Source organism: Ptychodera flava, chromosome 8, assembly GCF_041260155.1.
Source record: "Ptychodera flava strain L36383 chromosome 8, AS_Pfla_20210202, whole genome shotgun sequence".
Taxonomy (NCBI): Eukaryota; Metazoa; Hemichordata; class Enteropneusta; family Ptychoderidae; genus Ptychodera; species Ptychodera flava.
In genome coordinates this window covers 14,210,363-14,234,127 of record NC_091935.1, presented here as the reverse complement: position 1 = coordinate 14,234,127, position 23,765 = coordinate 14,210,363, and the positions used below count along the sequence as shown (strand labels likewise).

Sequence of the window (23,765 nt, the reverse complement as noted above, 5' to 3'; positions counted from 1 at the left end):
CTGTTCTAAAATTATTTCTCTTTAATATACAACTAATTAAATTTCCAGAACATTCCAAACATGACTAATTGAATTCAAGGTTGTGAGGTCGTTAAGGGCAGTACCTTGGGAATGTTCTAGACTAATTAAACTCAGGTCATGATGAGTGTGGGGGAAAATGACATACATATTCCAATACACAACAAAAAGATTCGCTAGAACTTTCAAAAAGTTCTACGGTCGATATGACGACATTGTGGCCAAATATGACACCTCGGTCACTCAAATGATTAACGACAGCACTCCCGGCTTTGACTTATTACAGTGATTCATATCCTGTATCATTTCATACAATATTTAGAATTTATGGACCAATCCTGACGGGTGTAGCATGCTAGGAGGGTACGCTTACCCGTTTCGGACACCTGGTACAACCACTAACTATCAGTGGTTCAGGATGGTCTTACTTAAATTTGTAAATCACAATTGTCCCATGGACCTGGTAATGTATTACCTTGAATGGAAATGATTATTGGACCAGTTTAAAGGTCTGGTGAAATGCCCATGTTGCAAAATCACAGAAATACAGTTGATGGTCTGTAAAACAGTTGCATTCATTTCTTTTTTCGTTTAGCGCGCGTGATTATGAAATATGGCAAAAGAAAAATGCAATGTGGGCGTGTCCCCCGAGCCTCTCCAGTCGACTTTTTTCGGCTTTCCGAAGTTTGCCCGACGCCGTATCTCATAACGGGAAGTAAAGTATTTCACACCTCCGTAAGCTCCCCACGGGGGGTAACTTCTAGGGTTTCCGCTTACATGGTCAGGACAGTGTCCTCCTTCACTATGGAAAGACGTTGTTCTTTTGGTGGCTGTGACAGCGGCAAGAACATGAACGGCTCAACTGTAAACTTTTCAAGTTCCCGTCAAGTGTTGAGTGTTTGAACCATAATGCGCTTGTCTTGGCTGCTTCGTACGATCGGCCACGGTCCCTCGGCTGAGCCTGCCTCGCTACTCGCTACACAGAAGCATGGAGGTAGTAGGAGGTTGGGACCGCAATGCAAGTCAACTGCATGAATGGGACCGTGATTAAAATGCACTACAACTACAACACGGAACGTTGGCCGGGACCACGATGCAAATCAGCTGCATGAACAGCAACACTGAACGTTGAGACTACCATTAAAACGAACAACAACACGGAACGTAGAGATCGCGATACAAATCATGGAGGTAGAGTCCTCCATGATACAAATCGACAGCAACACGGAACGCATCGTTGGGAGGGCAATTAAATTGAAGAACAACGGGGAATACCGGACCACGAGGACCGCGATGCAAATCGACCACAACATGGAATGTTTAAGACCGTGATTAAAATGCACAACACAGAACATCTAGACCGCAATGTAAATCAACTATAACACCGAACCTTGTTGCCTCGATTAAAATGCGTATGTCTGCTATGTATAGCAAAAGTTAATTCTCGCGAGTGAGCGTTCCTATGCCCGCTGTACACTGGGCAAAATGACGTCAAATTTATCGCAAGGGCTCGATAGCGTGTGTCTTAGTTTCAATTCTCGCGAGAGCCATTTATGCATGCTGTACACTAGACTAAATGACGTCAAATCTCTCGCGAGACTTGGCTCGATTGCAAATACGTACGACGGAAAGAACGCAATAATACGGAAGTAGACACAGTTTTTGCGAATCGCCAAGAGAGAAGCGCAGATTAAACAAAAGACTAAAAAACCCACGTTTTTCCTTTATTTTACCATATTTTTAAAACAAAAATCAGTTTCGCCACTGTGGCGAATTAGGATCGATTTTTTTTCGCCACTTCGGATTTGGATTCGGATTGGCGAACGTGGCGAACTGGCAGCGCGAACACTGGCTCAGCCTGTTTTGTTAGCGGATACCGGGCAGAGATAAGGCGGTGTTGGACCGCTATTCGATGTAAATGAACACACCTGTGACGTCACAGACGGCCAACCTTGACTCCCGCTGACGGGTGACCTTAGTGTCGCAAAATGACCCCATGAAAGCCGCGCATAGAAATATCAAAAAAATTAACACTTGCGCGTACTTTTTGGTTGCAATTCTGTTGCGAGTGTAATAGTATTGACCTCCTGGAAGATATTCAGTCACACGAACGGGACCATTTCACCAGACCTTTAATGTCATATTGTATTGAATATACGGCTAGTTTTCAATCGGGTTCGAACCCACAACATACGGCATCAGTCGCCTAGCGGAGAGGCCACAGAGAGAACCACTCGGCTAAATCCCCACTCTCAAAAAAGAGTGGTTCAATAGTCGGCTAAGTTGTTACATTTTTCTGACTGAGACCGCTCCACACGTTGTAGAGTTCGTGAAGCACTCACTCACGCATGCTCACTATCACACATCGCACATACAAACTTTATCGAGGCGAAGAAACGAATTTCATCGCTTTAACTGGGCGAACGATAACCTCGGGGACAATTCTGTCCACCAGCAGAGCTATCAACCCAGGATAGAAAATACGGCTAGTTTTCAATCGGGTTCGAACCCACAACATACGGCATCAGTTCAACTTTTGGATTTATGCACTTTCAATGTATTACAGTGACATAATTAATATTTTGCGGGGACTATGTCATTGACAATGACTTGTTAATCATCTTTTGGGATCTTTGGGTCCATACCCCACCTCATGCCCCTACATCATCAACTATTTGCCAACAATTCCATGCCACCAACCAATTACCTGACCTGGCCACACATTAGAGAAGCTACCGGTACAGCGTCATTGACGGTATTTTTCATGTTTTGAACTATAACTCAACTATCCCTGAACAAATTTTTGTTTAAACTTGGCACCCAGACATTTTATTGTAGTGTGCATTTGTACATGTTAATTAATGGTGTGAGTGGGGACTGTGTCATCAGTGATGACATGTTTCATCAGCGATGACTTGTTTCATCATGTGACGTATTCTGGTGAATCGTGACACGGAATGAGCATGTGGCATGGTATAATGGCTGCTACAGTGCTTATGTGAGATGATCATTTCACCCAGTTTGTAAGATAGCTGAAGCATGTACTTGTACTTTGAAACTCTCCATATTGTTCGCATCAAGAAATGCAATCTGATATCATTATGAGAGTTGCCAACACTTCATAAGTTAGTTATAATATATCTCAATAATGTCTCTGTTTTTAAACAGCTGAAATCAAGCCAGAAAGTCAAACAAAGACAGTAAGCTGGGGAGATGATGTAACACTGACGATGACGATAATGACATCTACCGGTATATCAGAAGCCTCATTAAAATGGAGACATGATGGGACACAGAAATCAGAATGGAATGGTCAGAGTAGTAATCAAATATCATTTGCAAAGACCAGTGACGCAGGAATTTATGAATGTTACAGCAGTGAATCACAACGAAGTCAAGGAAAAAGTGGATTCATGCGACTCATTGTCAGAAGTAAGTAAAATTGTTGTTCATTCTGTAATTCCTACCTTAAACCATGCACAGCTTTCTAATCTTGTGACATATAAGTTGCTGTATCTGAATGCAGACTTGTAGATGACGTCAACTTTGCACTCAGTTGTTTATTGTATTGATGCACATGAAAATAGCGAATTTTTCAGAAATTTAGTTTATTGATTTATAGTCTCATATGGTTTATTGTATTGATGGCATCATATGCGTTGTTCAACAAGGGAACTAATTCTCAAAATATTCATAAAGGTTGATCAGGTAATCAGCAATTCAACATTACACTTTTTATTTGCTTTGTGTTTTTCATTTTATGGCTAACTGTACTGGTACAGTAATGTGCATGGACATATCTTTCTAATTCCTGATTTACACAGATTATGAAAAACGGTACCAACAACAAGTAAACATCTCACTTGCATGTTTCTTTGTAAACCTGTCTTTAACATCTTCCTGATGCTAGATGCAGGAAATGTTAAGAAGTTGTTCTTTACATTTTCACATGTAAATGTGTAATCAAACCTGGAAAAAGAAGGCACTGTATCATCATCATAGAAGACTACTAGCTCGCATAAATTTTTCATGTTTTCACTTGTAGGTTGTCCAAATGGAAAGTGGAATCCACCACATTGCCTCCAATCCTGTCAAACATGTTACAATGGAGGAATATGTAATTCAGATACTGGTGGGTGTATCTGTCCACCTGGATTTCAGGGGACCAAATGTGAGACTGGTAAGTGACAAACCTCACTTCTAAAGAATGGAACAGCAAAGTGCATGATATCTGATTTCATCATCAGATGACTTTTGAATTGCATAGTTCAATTCTATGCTGTAACACATCATATGTAACACATCATAGCTGCTATGTAAGTCCTCATTTTCAATGGATATATCCGTGGAGAGCATCAGAAAGACTGATGACATGCCACAAGTTTAAAATCAGCAATCTGTATGAGATGAAGCTTACAGAGAGGTGGGTGCTAAGATGTACACATATCCACTATGTATTTGAGTGAAAAGGCGACACCTACATGTACAGGAGTTGAGTGCCTGATGAAAATGCAGACCTATTGTACACCTTTTTGTGATCGACAGCAGTTTGAACACATGAGTGCTAGCTTACCTTATGAACAATTAACATATTGGGAATGGTACTGTAATGATAATTTTTCATGAACTACTTACTTGAAATAGCGAATCAAAAAGTATGATTTTACCCATGATAAATATCCAGGTATTATGATGAATACAAGATGATTATAAAAAATTATTCACATATGTAGCAAATATGAAGTTCTATTTTGGAGCACTTGTTTCTGTATATCGCGCATTGCCAACAGAAACTGTACCTTCCTTAAGGAGCCTTTCATAGAAGGCACATGGATTAAAAGTTGCAACGAGGCATCACTTAATCTCTGCAAATAAAAGGCAACTTTACATCACCAATGAGTTTGGAATTAGGGTAGCAAAGCTAGACATGCAATGCTAACTGCATGGTTATGCTATTGCTTTGTACCCTTGCTACGTGTAGATTCAAACAGAGGAGAGTTAAAATGTTGAAGGAATAAATTCATTGATAAATAGAATTCACTTGATTCCACCTGATTAGTAGCAGAACAGCAGTTTTCTAACTCTTGCCTTTTTCGAACTTTGTGTAAACAAAAGATTCTTGTATTAGTCATATACTTTCCTGCAGACACAATAGCTTTACACTCAAGTTTGGTATCAAAGCATAGGTTTTAATGTCATTACTGTAAGTCATTTCATCTTTGCTAGTAATGATAAGAATATCATAGTTTATCATTGTCCTTCAAGGTAAATGTTTGGCAAGATGACTTAATTTTCTGCAATGACTGTTTTCTGAACATAATGTTCACAACAAAGTATATCAGAGATGAAAAGTCTTATCAAATCAAAACATTTCAACTTGGCTAACATAAAAAAATTCTTAAGGGCAAACCATCTTCTTTTTAGTCCCCGCAGACGCAGTCCCGCGGGGGACTTATAGATTGGGTCCCAGTGTTGGCGCTAGGAATTTTTTCATTGTAGCCACAGTCTGTTAGTGTGGCTAAAATGATCAAATTTTTTTTAGCCACAAGCAATTTTTATTAGCCACACCCAACAAATCAATTTCACATACAAATTGCACAAACCCTATTTTCAATAACGTTTATACTTTATTATCCACATGTTGGGCCAGGGCTGTTGTACATACTTTAAGGATTCCTCGACAGATAAACTGCTGAGCACATTTTCTGCTAATTTTATAGCAGCAGATAATAAGGACCAGGAGCACAGTAAAACTCCAGGTCCTTTGTGAAAGTTGTCTGTGTTTCAATTAAAAAATATGTATTAAACAAAAATTGGTCTTAACCCGTTCAGATCTAAATTTCATGAGTGCTGGTGAATAAATTGACCCCTCTCATTATAGACAGGGACAAACAAACTTCTGTTTATTTTTAACTTTTATTATGGCACAAACAACAAAGAGAGTTCTTGGAACAACTTGCACAACATGTCATGAAAAAAATCATCAAAGTCTAATCATTGGCCATGACTGTTCCTCTCTTTTCTTTTTATATGATTTAAAAACTGCTGTAAATACCAATATTTGGTGATCTGGATAAAATTACAGTGATTGCCTGACTATGCAAAGCATTGTCCATAAAGTATCAAAGAAAACAATTGGTATTAAAAAATTGCTTAGGTTTTGAAAATTAATTAAATTGGCAAACTCAGTGAAAAATCAAAAGAGCAGTTCGTCAATATGACAAATCTAGGATCAACCGACTCATCTGCAGTCTCACATTTTATACTTCCATGCACAGACAAAAACCTTGATGTAATTTGTTCAACCATGGTCTAGAGCGTGGTTCGTCTGTCTTTGTTCTTTCTCGGTGGTTTGCTTATTTCTTTTTTTGTAAATTAGACGCTATTTTAAACTTAGTTTCTTTCCCAGCTGAGAACAATCAATAAACTATTTTGTCGCTGCCCGCAAGCCGCATCGTACCCTGCATTCGTAACGTATTTGCATTGTTTGGGTGTCTCGAAACTACCCAAACAGTACATGGACCGGAGTATACAAACTGGGGATCTTGAAACTTTTTCGCGCATGCTCATTTTAGCTCTGGTCAAACTACAACGCCATCACTTCAGTCTGTCAGTTGCATGCTCAGGAACTCTGCCGTCGATCATCGGTTGACGTACGACAGAGCAACGAATTATTTTTTTCCAAAGGCTAGATATTTAAATGACTGAATATTTTGATAATCTGACCGATCTAAGGGGCGACGTCAAAAGATCGATGTTTGAAAAAAAACTTAATTGCTTAAGTTTGGGGGTGGGGGGTTTTTTGCCAAACTAATTTCTGTGCAGTCAAAAACGATTTAACGTCTTTTTGGCAAATTTTACTATTCAAGGCTGTTTTTGTATGCTAAAACCGATCTAGTCACCCGTATTTTTGTTACTTTATAATGGTTTTCAATTTTATTTAATTCAATGGTACATTGGTACGTCGTTTGAAAGAATTAGTACAGGATATGAGTCCGCAATGTTTTTCAATTTTAGGTCAGTTAAGTTAGAAGGGGGGTGGGGGGTCTGAGGCCAACTTAAGCAATTAAGTTAGATTTATTATGTTGAACTTTTGATGTTGCCCCTAAGGGTTACTTTGATATGTTAAAGTGACAGAAACGGCGTGATTAACGATTGTGCACGCTGTTTGGAATACGTTGTACTGCTATGCTGGCCAGCGTGAACTCAAATTACCCTTCATGCTTGCACCCTGACGCGACGTACGTAGTCAAATGTTTTCGCACGATGCTTGCAGCGTTCATGCTGGAAAATTTGGATTGCGGAAAATAATGTACACACTTATTTAGAAAAACAACTAGTTGTTAGAATAGTTGGCTACATAAATAATCCAGTACATACGGTATTTTGGATCGATCACAATGAACACCCGCATATGTCGAAATTCTTGGTCCTTCGGGAAAACAGTCGGTCTGGGATCGCACGACTGACATGACTTTCGAAGACGTCTAGGGTCAATGTCCCAACACAGCACCCGGTCACGAGCTTTCGCCACGCGTGGTGAAGGCGTAGCAATTTGTTTCGCCACATCGGACATTTATTCGCAATTTGCGACTGTGGCGAACGTTAGCGCGAACCCTGGGTCCCGTCCGTCCGTCCGTCTGTCAGCAGCCGTTTCTCTGTCACCCCTGAGCCGATTTTTTCAAACTGTGTGCAAGGGTAAAGTACTGTGCCATTATCATATGCACGTCAATTTATTTCGCGATATGATCCAATATGGCCGCCGGGCGGCCATTTTGTTGTGATTTTTTAGCTCATATTTGGTATACCAATGTGAGGTTATCATATAAACTGAATCACTTCATTTGCATACCATTTGCATGTCTGTATGTATGTATGTATGAACGTATGTATGTATGTATGTATGTATGTATGTCCGTCCATGTCAAAAATTCCTACACTGCAGCACCTACTGTCTCAGTATTTGGTGTACAGGTGCACCTAGGGGTGGAGATGTGAATTTTGTTCAAATGAACTTGTCATTGTCATTCTCGCGAGCAGAGCAATAATTTCCGCTCCGCTGACCTATGCAAAAATCAAGCTCTGGCAGATTACGCTGGGAAACTGGGGAAGTATGAATGGGGGTCAATTAATTATTCATGAGCACATATCATCAGAATTAGCCAATCGCGAATCCGTTTTACAAAGTCATGTCGGGTCGTACACAACAGACAAGCTCCTCATTGTCTGTGTGTATACACAATCGGGCTTTCTGGGTCTGAGATCCTCTAGATCTTGTTCCGTTGCATCTCTTCCGATATATGTTGCATTAAATCCGACAGCTTTCAAAATTTTGAGAGTTTTTTCTGTCATGATTGAGAGCAACGCTGACACCACGTGAATACTATGGCTTCAGTATGAAACACAAGAGACTACGGCCAGCATCGAACCCGGCCCGGTCCCACTGCAAGGTCATCCCCGTACACTCAGTGTGACTATTTTCGGACAATCTCAGTTTTGGACGTTTAATGACATGCTGTTCGTTGTATTCATTCGCTCCGTATTGATAGCCTTTTACAAGTCATGATACCGCATATTAAGTCAGGTGACGCTGCTGTCCCGGTTTGAATAGCCAGTTTTTCGATACAAGCTATTTTGGGCTACAAACTTCGCAAAGGTAACACACTGTACGATACAACAAGGTGTCGAAAGCAACAAACAGAGACAGCCCATGTCCGATATGTAAGCACCATGTACGTCGAAATATAGTTGCGTCGGCCATGGATTGAACATAACTAATATATTGCAAAATTTTTACAAACAGTTTTCTAAACGCATCGAAATTGAAATCCAGGGTTTTAAGGTTCAAAATATAAATATTTAGCCCCCATAATCACATTCGAAATACGACGTCCGCTTACTGCGATAGCAGTCCGATTACTACGCACTCAATATAAGGTCAACAATTTGGCAACGTTGACCCCTAAATACCTCTTCCGTCCTGTTAACAGCTTAAGGATAAACACAATAAAGATTCGAAGGGTATGGTAATAAGATTTCGTACTGCTTGTCATTTGAGAAACGGCTTTGGGCGAAATTCACTACCCTGTCCGAAAACTGTTACCAGGTCACACTGAGTTTACGTATACGTATTTGCACCCGGCTAAACTGCAAAACCATGGAACAAACTAAACCTCTTGGTTTGATTCCGTTGTTAGCGTAACTTTTGTGATGAATTAATGAAACATTATCGGACTTGAACAACTGCGCAATTTGCCGAGGTCTGTGATTTCGGCAGTGTAGAGACAATCGGGAGCCTAGCGTACATTTGTATCGCGGAGCAGATGCACTGCCACTAGCTCGAATGAAAGGGCCCCAATATACCATTCACACATTTCTAGCTCCATGTATACTCACAGCACGATAAGAAAGCTTTCAGTGTGAATCTAAATGAAGTGATCGATACAGAAACGTTTATATGTAACTTGTAGTAAAGTAAATTTATGATCAACAGTTTTCACCAACGGGTTTTACACAGCGGTGTTGTTCTACGCCTGGGTCGGCAACTGTGCACAGCGAGGCGTGCAGGGCCGGCTGCTCCAGTTATGCGATACCCTTCGATACAACGCTCGTGAAACACGATGGGGACGGCCTGCCTGGTAGCATACAGACTTGCCATCGCTGGTCCTCGTGCAAAGAAACCCATCTTTTCCTTGTAAAATAATTATCAATGACGTCTTTTTGGTGTGAATAGAGCGGTTGAGTCCAAAAACATTAAACATTTACACATTGCGCGCTCTTCGTCGACAGTGAACGCTGTGTGGTGGTGAGCACCAAGATCAGCCCACGTCGTTGTGTATTGCTAATTACAATAATTTATGCGCGTTTATGAGACCTACTTTCTGATTGGCTCCGTTCAGCCAGCGCTGGAAACCAGCGATAGATCCGCGAATCTCTGCGTAATCAACCATGGCCTCTTAACGGGTAGTGCTAAGCTGTTGCCGTAAAGAGGCGCGTGGTTTACGATGATGGTCAGTGTCAAAAATATTCAAATGAGGAAAAAAAAGGAAAAATCCTGCAAATTGCTAAAACTTCGTAACCGTTGGTCAGATTGCGTTGAAGCTTGGCTTCAGGTTCTTAAGGTACTCTTAATTTGGTGTTTAAAATTGGGATGAAATTTGCAGGTTTCTATTTTTGGGGTAATTTTTTCAGTTTTTAGTCAAAAAATCTTTTCCTCTGAAACCACTCATCTGATTGCTTTGAAAGTTGGTATACATGTTCCTCAGGATGACCTCAGTCAAGTTTATACAAATTGCATTGAAATTTTCAAATTATTTTGTAATTTGGGGCAATTTTCTGAATTTTTGGTCAAATTTTTTTTTCATCCAAAAAGTACTAATCTGATAGCTTTGATATTTGGTATACAGGTTCCTAAGGTTGATCAAAATCAGTTTTATGAATATCGTGAAGCAGTGTGCAAAATTAACGTCGGTCCGACGGTCCGAGACCGACAGATTTCTCGTCGGGCCGAAAGTTTTTAGCAACATGTCGGTCCTTATGACCGACTGAAATTTGGAATAACTGATGAAAATTTCTCCGTCAAGACCTGTAACAGATGCAGATGATGACTGACTCTGAATCATGTGATTCAGACTTCAATTTCATGCACCTGTCAATGCTTTCCACCGTGGGAGTGCGGGGCAACAGGGGATATTGATCGCACTTCGAGTCCTGGTAGTGGGGAATTCGATCTCTATGGTACGCCAGACGGGGAGGGGTGGGGGTTGACAATGTCGCAACATAGTAATTTTTGTCTTGCGACTTTTTGCATTTACGAAGAGTCTAATCCCTCCGATCGACGCGCATAGCATGGTGCAGCTGATTACATTCAGATCAGTATGAATTATGTCCGTGCATGCAGATTCTAGCAATCGAATGAATTGATTTTGGTGCAACAATGCGATACAATATTATAATAATACTCGTCTAGTGAGTGTAACCCTGTTAATGTTAGCATATCTGTGTCATATGACAACAACACCCAGTATCACTTCACTAGTTCGGAATTTACATGTACACAAATGTACATAATACAGCCCGTCGTTTTATCAAACTGACTCCGTTTTCTTTGCTTTGATTTTCCATTGAAGCGTTCAAAACATAAACGGTTCATAGAAGAGTTTAAGACAAAAACCTACCAAGAGAACAGTGCTGTTGACTAATCATATTTGGTTTTGAACATTGAGGTATTTTTTTACCTCTATGGTTTTGAACTACGCCCGACACAAGGACTAGATGTTACACGACAGCCCAATTGTACTACTTGCAGTCTACAATCAAGTTCACGTTTCGTTTGTTTGTGGACCGCTAGAACATCTTGCTTGCTCGTTGGTTTTTAACCAAAGTTCACAAGGCCGACTGTTACCACGATATATCGACGCGATAATAAGTGTACATTTTATAAAACAGAGCGGCCTTATCATTACAGTTTTGTCGAGTTGCACAATCCGTCGTGTATACTCTCTGAGGCCGAGAGTAGGGCTTCAAATTGTTTCGATGTATATCGGTACCGTTTTACGACAGGCATGCAAAACTCACCCTCATCCTGGGCTGTAGGCCTAAATGTCGCAAAAAATACGTCTTTTAAGATTTTACGGTGTCGATGGTTTTCAGCAGTATCGAGTGTCTGTCAAACTTTTCAGAGTCAAATAATAACTTTAAGCTTTCAAAGGGCGAGACCCAGCAATCGCTCAGGCAAAAATTTTCGATCAGAAAATATGCATTCATTTCCGCGAGTGGCGTTTGCCATTCATGTTGTCTGCAATTTCTATAATCGAGAAAAAGTTACGATACTTGTCCTTTTAATTAAAAGTATAACTTCACCTGTTTCTTCATGAATGCAACTGAGGCCACATTTTAAGCATATTTATTTTTTGAAAAATGTTGAAAGTAATCCATACGTCATATCAAAATACATACCAAGTATTTTCTCCCTTCTGTTTAAAAAAGACGTAGTAATCAATGTTTGCATAAAAAATTATTCATACACTTATGACTGTTTTCAAGGTACTAAGTTATTCACTCACTCTTCTACCACTCGTGTTGGCTAATTTCAGAAGTGATTTTCAGCTTGCCAACCATTTTCAAATCACAATATCACATGCCCTGGTGTAGTGTACATTTGTACACAGCAATGTAGAGAACACCATTCCCCATAGAAAGTCATGAGAGATAAATTTTCTCGCTTTCATCAGCCACATGTAGCCAGTGCATGAGCCAGTATTCCCCGGCCCCTTGGTGTTTGACATCATTTTATAGTCCGAGAGTGGGGGATTTGACATGGCTAGAAAAATCTCAAATTCTCCTGTTAGTCCCATAGTCCCCCCCCCCTCCCCCATGGTGAAAAACATTGATAAATGTGTGCGCATGACAATGAGGAAGATGAGGGCTGTGATCTTTTTCAGATTCCAGATCATGTAGATGAATGATTTATGATCATTCACCTACACTATTCTGCAATAGTCCTTTTCAGAGAATATTTACTGACTCTATTGATAAAAGGACATGAAAAATTAAATATTACAACATTCAAAAGCATAGTATTGGTGGAGAAGTTGACTTTAATGGTCGTTAACAACTGCATTTATTGAGGACCGGCAGTTTTCTGTAAGGACCTGAAGCTTTGGCTTGGTGCAGGTCCTTATGACCTGAAGCTATTTTCTCTTAATTTCGCACACTGTCATGAAGATATATTGAATTTTGTATTTTTGCAGAATTTTTTGGTTATTTTTCTCGTTTTAAGTAAAAATTATTCTTCTCTGAAACGAAACTTGGGTGGGATGTTTGCAAGGGTGTTACCCTTCTAATTTGTTGAAATTATGACAAAACTGGAAATACTTAGCCTACTGTTTCTGGGCAATTTTTGTCATTTTTGGTCAAAAATCTTAAAAAATGTTTTCTTTTTAAAGTCCCTGGACAGACAGCTTTATATTTGGTGTACAGATGTCCAGGGATTATAATAGTTATATGTGGAAGTTATCCTGAAACATACAAATTGTTATAACAATTTTGTCATTTTTGGTAAAGAAAACTTGTTCTCAAAATTACGTGTCTGATAGCAGTGTAATTTGGTACAAGAGTCCCAAGGGATGTTATTAGATAAGTTTTCTGCTCAAGGTGTTGGGAAACCCCCAAAATTTTTATATTTCAGGTAGTTTTCTAAGTTTGTGACCTTAAATGACGTACACCAACCCAGGATATGTTTGTGAGACAGTTTCGAAGGCTGTGAACATAATTTTGTCATATTTGGTATCAATTTGTAGTGAAATTTGATCCAGAAAATAAATCTGAGGTAAATTTTTTCATTGCAAACCAATTTTTGCAACTTTTCCATGTAAGACACACAAGAACTGATGAGAAATTTGGATCCAGGATAATTATACCGTAATCATCCCTACAGTGAAAGGCATTTCACTATCTGTAACTAATTTAAGTGCTGTTTACATTCGAATGATAGCACTCATAGCATTAATTAAAAAATCCAAAGGTTGTAATACATTTCCTGCCATCTGGCCTTATGTAAACATGGTCAACCAAGGGTGGAACATTTGATACTCAGGAGGAGATAGGGTCTAGAATATTGATGAGGTAGCATTGTATGGCGCGTAATCGAGGCCAATATTCGTATTCCGAATTTTCAACTATCGAACTCAACATTCAACTATCGAACTCAACATTCAACTATCGAACTCAACATTCAACTATCGAACTCCACATTCAACTATGAACTCAACATTCAACTATCAAACTCAACATTCAACTATCGAACTCAACACTTAACTATCAAACTCAACTTTCAACTATCGAACTCAACATTCAAGATTCGTACTTGCCATTTTGGATTCGCATATCCCATTTTTATCTTTCGAACTCCCCATTTGGATTCAAATATCCCATTTTCATCTTTCGAACTCCCATTTTTAGCTCACGTGTGTCAACACGTGGGCTAATGTCATAGCGATGTCTGTCTGTCTGTCCGTGTGTGTGTGTGTGTGTGTGTGTGTATGTGTGTGTGTGTGTGTGTGTGTGTGTGTGTCTGTCTGTCTGTCTGTCTGTCTGTTTACACGATAACTCAAAAACGCCTGAACAGATTCAAGTCAGATTTGGTACACAGGTATCATATGCTACTTGCAAGAACTGATTAGATTTTGGTTAGTGTGGCGTGCATATTAATGAAGTAATGCAATATAATTTTTTTCCGTACGATGGTTCCCTATGGAGACAGTAATGACAGTATAGACATATATCAAGAAATACTGCACAAAATTTCATGAAACTTTTCACAGATGACAATCTCAGAACATAATGATGATACTGTGAGTGTCATGTCAATTATCTGCTCATTTGCACATTTAATGAACTTTTGTTATTAGTGACATAACTCTAAAATTCCTGCACCATTTGCATATTTAACGAACTTTGCAATTAGTGATATTACTCCAAAATTACAGCATTACATTTGATGAAACTTGCTACAGATATTGATCTGATAAATATTTAATTGTACTGAGAAGCATTGGGCGTGTCAAGTTAATAATTAGCTCATTTACATATTAAATAAAGTTTGTAATTAGTGATTTAACTCTGAGAGTACTGTGCGAAAGTTGATGAATGATATAATGATATAACAGATATCTGATTGTTCTTATTACACTCCTCACACGGTGTTGATTATATATCGGTATGAATTGGGTTTATTGACAGGAATATTGAAAAACATTATACAATAAATCCTCGTCAGAGATAGTTACTCTGGCAGTAGACCGTATACACGTCTAGTCTTATCAGGAGTCTGTCTTCCACTCTGCGTCGTGTGCTCAATTGAACTGCTGTCAGAATATACAATGTCTGTCTTATTTGTTTTTGTGTTTTGGTTAGTGATTAATCTGAGGTCTGCAAATGTTGCGTAACATCTCCTTGCTCGTCGTCGTTTGAGACAGGTCAAAGGTACAATTGTTTTGCTCGTCGTCGTTTGGGACAGGTCAAAGGTACAATTGTTTTACACAACTTCATAACAGTCAAAAAGTATGCAGTAATTCGTGTCATACTGTATTATTTCATGCGTCCAGTAGTGTCTGATAAATGTCAATACATGTCGTGTCATCAGCAGTCAATTTCAATGCATGATAACTAAGTTTGTAATTTTGTCAAACTCAAAATCTGTACAAGTCATTCATATAACACGTAATTCCTTCCATTCAGGGGTCTACACACCATTGAGTAAATGCTAACATTTTCTAGTCTGTTCACTGGATATCAACACGTGAGCACATTCAGTTCATATCTGGTTCATTCTCTTGGTGGTAAATGATTCGCGTTTTTTATTTTATTTTACCGTCAGTTAGAATGCATCTGTATGCTACTTACTGAAAGATTTTTCGATACGGCTCTTCAATAATTTCTTTCACAACGGAATAATTATTTTAAGCAATTAAGAGTGTTTTAAACATTTACCTGCCCTTAACTTTAAAACAAAGATAAATAGAAATCGAACACACACTTTTAGAGAAGGTGCAAATTTCATTCGGAAATATCGCAACGTTGTCAGGGCCTGAAAATTACGCTTGCCTGATGCCTGGGACAGACTGATTTCTAATACGGACTAGCGCAAAACTAGCCCTCACTTGCCCGCGGGCAAAAAGTTCAGAGCCAACTCAGTGTTTTGCAGAGAGTGCTTTCTTTCATCTTTTGACGCAAATTAGAAACAATGTGCCCCAAAAGTACCAGACATGGATCACTCGGACACACTCAAATCAGAGTTTATTTTTTTCGTCTCAACCGAAACACTAAAGAAAGATCAGTTACTCTGTTACAGTTTGCGATTCATGGTATAAGTAAGTCTATGCTCATCCACTAGCCACTGCACCCTGGGGCTAATGCCGGGCAACGTACTTCTCCACTCATTTTACATGGAAAATGTAACGAGATAATAACCAGACAATGATGTTTGAAGCGGAAGCCTAGATCATTTTACAAGAACAACTAACTTTTCACTAAACAATTTGAACAGTGAAACAGTAAAGCAAACTTTATTGACAACCACCGTTACTCTACCCAACTAACCTGCTAGCTATACTAGTACACAGTGTGCACGTAGAATGAAATTTCTAGCCACACGCACGGAGCATCAAACGGCACTATGTGGTGTGATTGAAGCTCACAACTTTACCTAAAAATATCAGTAACTCCGAAATTTTGATGAAGCACTAAATCCCTGTCTTTCAAAGTAGTATTTTGCAGTCAGAAATTTCTCATGAAGGAGTCCCATGCCACTCTCCGATCTTACGCAGCAAGCTTGTGTAGGTCACCATGCTGAATTCTTTATATGGTCAAGACCCCGTATCTTGATTGTAGCGGACCTTAACAAAAGCCACCTAGCTTGTCAAAACCGTGGTATGGCAAGTTGCTATTGCTATTATTATGAAGAGAAAGGAGTTCCTCTCACATATTAAGTGTTTTCAACCAATTTTTTTTGCAATTTCAATGAAAAAGTATCAATCATTTGGGCAATTATAAAAATGAAGTGAACTTAACACAACAAAAAACCATGTTAAATGTCTGCATTAAACGCTTTACGCGATCACTTGTAGTTTCGTAGTCATAAGTGTGATGAAACATCTTACTATAAGTATTTATTTCTGTTAAATACATCTAATGCAGTAACTGGCAAGAATTCCCATAAGTGACGAAAGCATATTAAATTAATTTCATTATGGTAATGTATTTTTTTACAATTAAAAATGTTAATACCACCAATTTGTCACAAACCATTGTAGGAGAAGTTCCGTAATGTGGGTAAGAGCAGAATCATTTTTGGGAAAATTTTCAGGGCAATTGAGTTTCTGCTACAGACAAGTAGAAAAATAGAGGCTACTTGTCCGGGGACAAGTGGATAAAAATTAAATTTTTCAGGCCCTGGTTGTCAAAGAAAGTACTGAAAACTGATTTCTGAAAGGGTACTTAAATTTCCTATCATATATCCTTCTTTATAAAATGACAACGAAGTGACTCCAGATGGGTTGCTAATTAGGTAGGCTTTCCACTTGTCAAGCGTAAAGCTACTGGATGGTAATGGATACAATGTTGCACAATTTTAGTTCGAAAAATTGCTTTACGGTTGCACGACCACCGCGAACCTGTCGGCGAAAAGATCATGTTCTCGTTTCTTTCTCTAATTCCTCTCTGAATTAAAACATTTGCGGTAAGAATTATACCTAAAGTGAATACTACCGAGATGCGCTGAAATGCAGTCACTATAACATGGGCCGCTCCAAGCAGAAATGGGTCTTAGCGTTCGAATACAAAGTATCAATATTTACTGCACTGCACCGGGGTCACTGACATTGAAATAAAGTGAACCTCAACAAAAAGAAACGGTTTTTCTACATACATATGATATTTTCAACAGTTTTTTATTTAACAAATTCTAAACCTTTCTTAATGTGTGTTTTTCCGATTTCTGGATTTTTATTTCGTGTTTTTGGTGTTTAAAATATTTACAGTCTTGACAGCGGTTCCCGGCCCCCCGATCAGGCCCGCGGCCGGGTTCCCGCCACTAGGCGACACGTGATCAACTGATCGTGTCGTCTGTAGTCTTATCGCACAGTATAAATCCTCTAGCATCAGCCAATATGTCTCTAGAAGTCCCTATTGATGATACATCGATCCAGAAATACGATTTCTGCTCGAAGAACATCAAAATAACATCGCAGAAACCTTCAGTCCACCGGGATCTCGCTCCAACTCCCAGAATTTTGATGACCTTGTCGATGCATCAACCAATACCGCTGAGGTGCACGACGATTCTGGCGACGATGAGGGCACGGAAACACCCGATGTTGCCGCATTAGCCCGTTTATATCCCTCATCCGATGAAGTTCGGGATGACCAAGGACCCAGGGATGATCTGAGTAAGGCATCTGTACAAGCAACGATGCAGACGGGTTGCGGTTGTACAAATCACTGCTTCAACGGTGTAGATGTTGACCGTGTGTGGGAGTCCCGAATCAACATGGCCGAGTTCCCGAAAGAGCAGTTTGATGTGTTGATCTTGTCAAAGTTGGAGCAGACGAAGTTATGGGTGATCCAAAGGGAGGAGGGAAAAGAGAACGATAACATTTCCAGTACAGATTTTCTGGTCAGATTGTGTGTGAAAAAGCTTGGCGGTACATTCATAATATTGGTAAGGCATCACTCGTATTTCGTTGTTTTGGTTTGCGTCATTGCGCGTACAGTTTCTTACAGTAAGATTTGAATGTGTCAGTGTTTGTAGAAATCGACGGTGCCTGTTTTCAAAATTGTACACTTTGGTTCATTTTGATTCATTTCACCGCATCAGAAATGAGCTACAAGTCTTTTGGAATTGAATTTCGAGGACGTGTAGAATTTACAATATATGATCGTCAAGTTACTGTCGAAATCAGCTATCGAAACGCAGATGCATAAAGTAAACAAACCGGATGTCGCTCAGCCGCCATGGTTGTAATTGAAATACATACAGCCAGACGGAATTCACAAAAAAGCAAAGTTCTCGAAAGTAAATAAATGTTACGATTTTCACTGCGTATTGATCATTGTCGGAAGTACCATGGTTTTCTAGCCCTATGTGCCATGTCAGAGTAGTACGGCGGTGCCTCCAATCTAGTGGGGCGTACTACATGACCTTTGTGTATTCATGGATGTAAAAATATTCAACTTGTTTCCTACCATTTTTAATTTTAAGAAATTATTTCAGTCCCTAGAATATTGCGAGTATTAATAAATTAGTTATTTTTTATGATTTGCATATTAAATTTGCTAAGATGATAAAGATAAAAGTTTAGAGAGTCATATCTACCTATGTAACTAGAATGATGACATAATTGTATCCTTATCATAAAAGGAGAGAACTTTGAAAAATTACCTTGCCAGGCTACTGCATGGGGTCATTTTATGTCTAGTATTTGATCATGCTATAATCATTCTTTGTTGATCATTTTGGTTAAAGTGAAATAGATATTACATTTTACAATTATGCATTTAATGTTAAGTATTTTCTTTGCATTTATTATAGAAAGAAGAGATTTGGTAATTTAAAGTCACATTACAAGTTGCATGGTGTAGTTCCGAGAGATCATGCTTGAAGGGCAAGAGACCAGCAAATGCATTTTCTTTTGAAGTAAGTAAATTAGTCATGTTAAAACTTTTACTGTGTAGTCAGCAAGATAGAATTTTTATAGTTAATTTAACATGGCTTTTTCCTGTGAATCATGGAATTGTGTAGTATGTATAAACATACATATCTGATGACACAGGGCAAGGGGCTACCAAAACCTGTCTTGGGGCTACCATATCCAGTTTTGTAGCCCTCTTAGGCTACCACGAATTTTGAGTACGTAGAGATACTAGTATTTGTGAAAGTTGAATGTTTTCTTCAAGATTGAACACAGGACAGATTTGACACTTGGAATTCAAAATTTTTTAATTCTCTGTCGGAAATGTTATTGGTACTAGTACGTACAAATACTAACCTATTTGTGAAAGTTCATGGTTTTTCTAGATTGAACACAGGACATAATTGACATTTGACATTCATAAAATTTATTTTATTTTATTTTCTATCAGGAATTTCATTGTTAGTACAGATACTTACCTATTTGTGAAAGTTCATAGTTTTCTTCCAGATTGAAAACAAGACAAATTTGACAAAATATTTACTTTATATTGTTCTCTATCAGACTTGCGACAAAAATCCAGACTTGCTGTTGCATGACTAATACAAAGTAAGAAGTGTCACATGGACTGTATAATTGCCAATATTTGTGGGCTACCAATCATAGGCTTTGGGCTATGAGCTGTAGTCCCAGTGGGATACCATTCAAAAAAGTTTAATTTGAGCCCTGTGTCAGGTATTCATATGTAGTAGTTTACTGAATTCTTGTTTAAATTACATTGTAATATTGTTCCCCCTGCTCCTTGATGCAAAATAATAGTCCTTTCTCCTTACTCTTTCAGGTAGTTCAAGATGTAGTGCAGTTTTTGGTACGATATGGTGAAGAGAACGGGTTACCTATGCCAGCAGCACCCCGTGGTCGAGATGGGAGGGCCCCTGTTTACTTACCTCGAGTGACAGATTTGCAGATGTCTACAATATATGTCGATGCATGCAATGACTGTGAGCCAATCAAACAGCATGTTGGTGAGACAACTTTTCGGAACATTTGGCTGTCATGTGTCCCCCATATACAGAAGATGGAACCGTGTACAGATGTTTGTGCTAAGTGTGAACAGTTCCGAAATAATTTAAAGTATGCAGTAACTGAGGACGACAAATTGATCAATAGTTTAGCCTTTTCTGAACACATTTTAAAAGGCCAGAATAAAAGGAAATTTTGAATGAGTGTATCAGGAAAGCACAGGATGAGTTGTGTGATAGAGATTTTAGTTTACCTGCTACTGCATGTTCACAAGATTTATACTCAGTTCATTACACTTTTGACTTTGCTCAGAGTTTTGTTTTACCTCACCAGTCTCGTCAGGTCAGTCAGCTGTATTTCTTGAATCCCTTGCGTGTCAACTGCTTTGGCATATGCAATGATGGGCTTAAATTACAAATGAATTATCTTTTTGATGAGTCACAGACTATAGGTATTGACAACAAGAGTTGTCATGGTGCTAACAATGTTGTTAGTATGCTTGACAATTATTTTAATCATGGTTTGGTGAGAAATCCTGTCCTGTCATGCAGATAATTATGGAGGTCAGAATAAGAATAAAACTGTAGTACATTATTTTTGTTATCGCACTAGTACAGGATTACACGATGAAATCAATTACCATTTCTTAGAGCCAGGCCACACTAAATGTATATGCGATGCTTGTTTTGGAAAGATTCGTCAAAGTTATCGTAGAAGTGATGTTGATACTGTAAGCCAGTTAGGTGAACTAGTAAATAAAAGTGCAAAAATCAATAGTGCAAAACTGTACATGTGCCATGGGTCTTCTGAACCAAATTTTCAGTGGTACAAATGGGACAAGTTTCTTTCCACATATTTGAAACCTGTTAAGGGAATTCGAGGCTACCATCACTTCAGATTTACCAAGGATAACCCTGGTTGTGTGTTTGTACGGAGAGTATTAACAGACAGCGAGGAAAGAATTGATCTTGTAAAGCAAGGTGTTTCATGGCCTCCATCTCCCATCTGTAAGCCAGACTTGTTGCCTGCTGGTGGTCTTAGTCTGGCAAGATGGAGGGAGCTGACTAAATCAATAGCTCCATATGTAAGAGAGCCCTACAGACATGAATTTTGCCCTGATGAGTAAATGCAGACATCAAAATCACTATTACAGTAACATTGCAATAAAAACTATTTTATCTGGTAGACACCAAGTATGTAAAATAAACTGCAATGATTGTTGTCAGTTTTGGAATAAGACACTTCATATCATTAAAAGAAATTCAATGGCGTAGGGTACTCTTACTGGACTTTGGCCAATATAACTTTTAGAAAGCATATGAATTTTCCATTAATAGCATCCAACAAATACCTTGTGCAATCAATCAATCAATCAATCAATCAATCAATGGTATATTGGGAATTTTACTATTCTGTGGGGTACTAGAAGAGAAATTGTAGTTGATAACACAAAACAACAAATTTGAAAAATAGACAAAAGATAGAGATAGTGCCCCCTTTAATGGATGGGCCGCCCACTTGAGGGTGCTTTTTATGTGCATTTCCTGAGGAAGTGGTACCTAATTATTCTGTTGTCCATAAAACGTGTCACATTTTGTTTCATGCCAGTGCTTTGAAATTTATTTCATATTATCATCCATTTACATTATTGTAAATTGACCAAGAGTTCTTAAATGCAATATTTGAGGTAGGAATTACTCCTTATATGCACGTAATGTCAGTTAGGGCAATTGAAGCAAACTCGGTGCAGTTTAATATAAAATGCATTGTTATGCTCTTGACTTGGGAAATATAAATGTTTCTTGGGTTATGAATAGCTGCATCATACCTTCAACAATTACTTCTTGCTGCTGGTATTAATGTAAATTTGAAGGAACACCTTACCACAATCATTAGTTGTCACATTTTTATTGTGTGTACGCATGTAAATAAAAGAGCTTTTTTTTAAATATGAGAGCTTTGTGCTTCTGAATCCCTACCACTCCTATGAAAAATAGGATAACCCATCCAACAGAAAGTATATTGATATAAATATGACGTCACCGGTCATTGAATGAAATGCTAAGACTTAACTAGAACATCACTGAACACTTTCATTCCTACAATTAAAATACACTGACCCCTTCAGGTTGTTCCAAACCACCGTCAAATGCCCCTGACATGAGAAATGTTGGTTGTCGTTTTAGTAAGGGTTATTTGTCACTAATAAAGTGATTTTAGTAGGAAGTGACAAATTGTTCTAAAGCAGACTATCACATTTGTGGTCATTCACAAAATCTGTAGTCAATGATGACTTTACGTTTGCATCTGTACTGAAATGTTTCCCTTTCCGTATAAAAATGAATGTATGTAGACATTGCCTCCCCCATGAATAAAATGGAATCGCCCACCATCAAACGACATTACCTTTATACATAGAAGGTGTTGATTTCTGGTAATATATGGAAATACCAAAAGGAATTTTGATCAACACTTTTTAAATGATGATGTTTTCACATGCAACCACAACTGATCCCGAGGGAAATCACAATAAAAAGTGTGTCAACAGAGGTCAAAGGTCACATTTTCAGAAGGGCTAAAATCATGGTTATAGAGTGAATTGAGCAGAAAAGACGTTTTTTGTGAAAGATGACCATGTCAGCTATTGAAAAATGTAAAAATCTCAAAATCGACAATTTTGACCCTAAGACCCCTTTCTGCTTGGAGCGGCCCACATAGTTTATAGGGTGTTTTCTATAACAATATTCGTCCAAGAATTCTTATTAGAGGCTATTTCTCGTCCTTGGACGTAAAACGGTGCCAAAGAGACACTGTTCAGTGTTCCAAATTAAATTTATTCAACTCAAAATCTAGATGCATGTATCATGATATCATGGAGTAAGTAAATTCTGTCTAGAAATGGGTAAGAAGTTCCGCCCTGTTTACATCTGGAAATTGATTACTGAGATTAAGTATAATCACCTGTTTCGGATGTAATGTCATTTCTGCATGATATTTTTCACATTGTTTACATTCCATTTTACTAAGGTTCATGTTTTCTTCAGAAAAGGCCTTGTTCCAAATCACATAAAAGTTTTCTAAACACTATGCTTTGTGCATGATTTTGAAAAGACGACTCTAATATTTTTCTGGAATATTTTTCATTACATTGTTTTTGAATAGGACCGAAAATACTTCAGTTTGGTAGAAATGTACACCAGCTCTCTAAACATGGACGTTTCAAATAGGATTTTACATATTTAAATATTTTTTACATACACTATGTGTCGGACATGTGGGTGTCCGATAGGCTTGGAACACTGAAAATGAATCAGTCATATAATCGATAGCCATCATGGCCAAATGAATGGACAGATTTTCATATTTTTTAAACCTTTTATCACTTCTTAAAAGTATAATACAAAGTAAAAATTCAGCTGTATATACCACTGCATATACATTAGCAATACAACCCGATCGACAGCTGCCAATCTAATCCCGGCGAACAATGTGCAGGGATAAGATCGGCAGGGGATGAAAACTGCACTGCGCCGG

General features: G+C 38.5%; 1 protein-coding gene across 2 annotated transcripts in view; it reads left to right on the top strand.

Moving 5' to 3' along the window:
- The window catches only part of LOC139138556 (receptor-type tyrosine-protein phosphatase mu-like), a 205,393-nt gene that overhangs the window by 61,107 nt on the left and 120,521 nt on the right, over positions 1–23,765 (top strand). For both annotated transcript variants that reach the window (XM_070706982.1, XM_070706983.1), the window contains exons 3-4: positions 3,187–3,450; positions 4,064–4,198. The gene's annotated coding sequence lies outside the window, so the exon portion shown is untranslated. The remainder of the gene's footprint in view (positions 1–3,186; positions 3,451–4,063; positions 4,199–23,765) is intronic.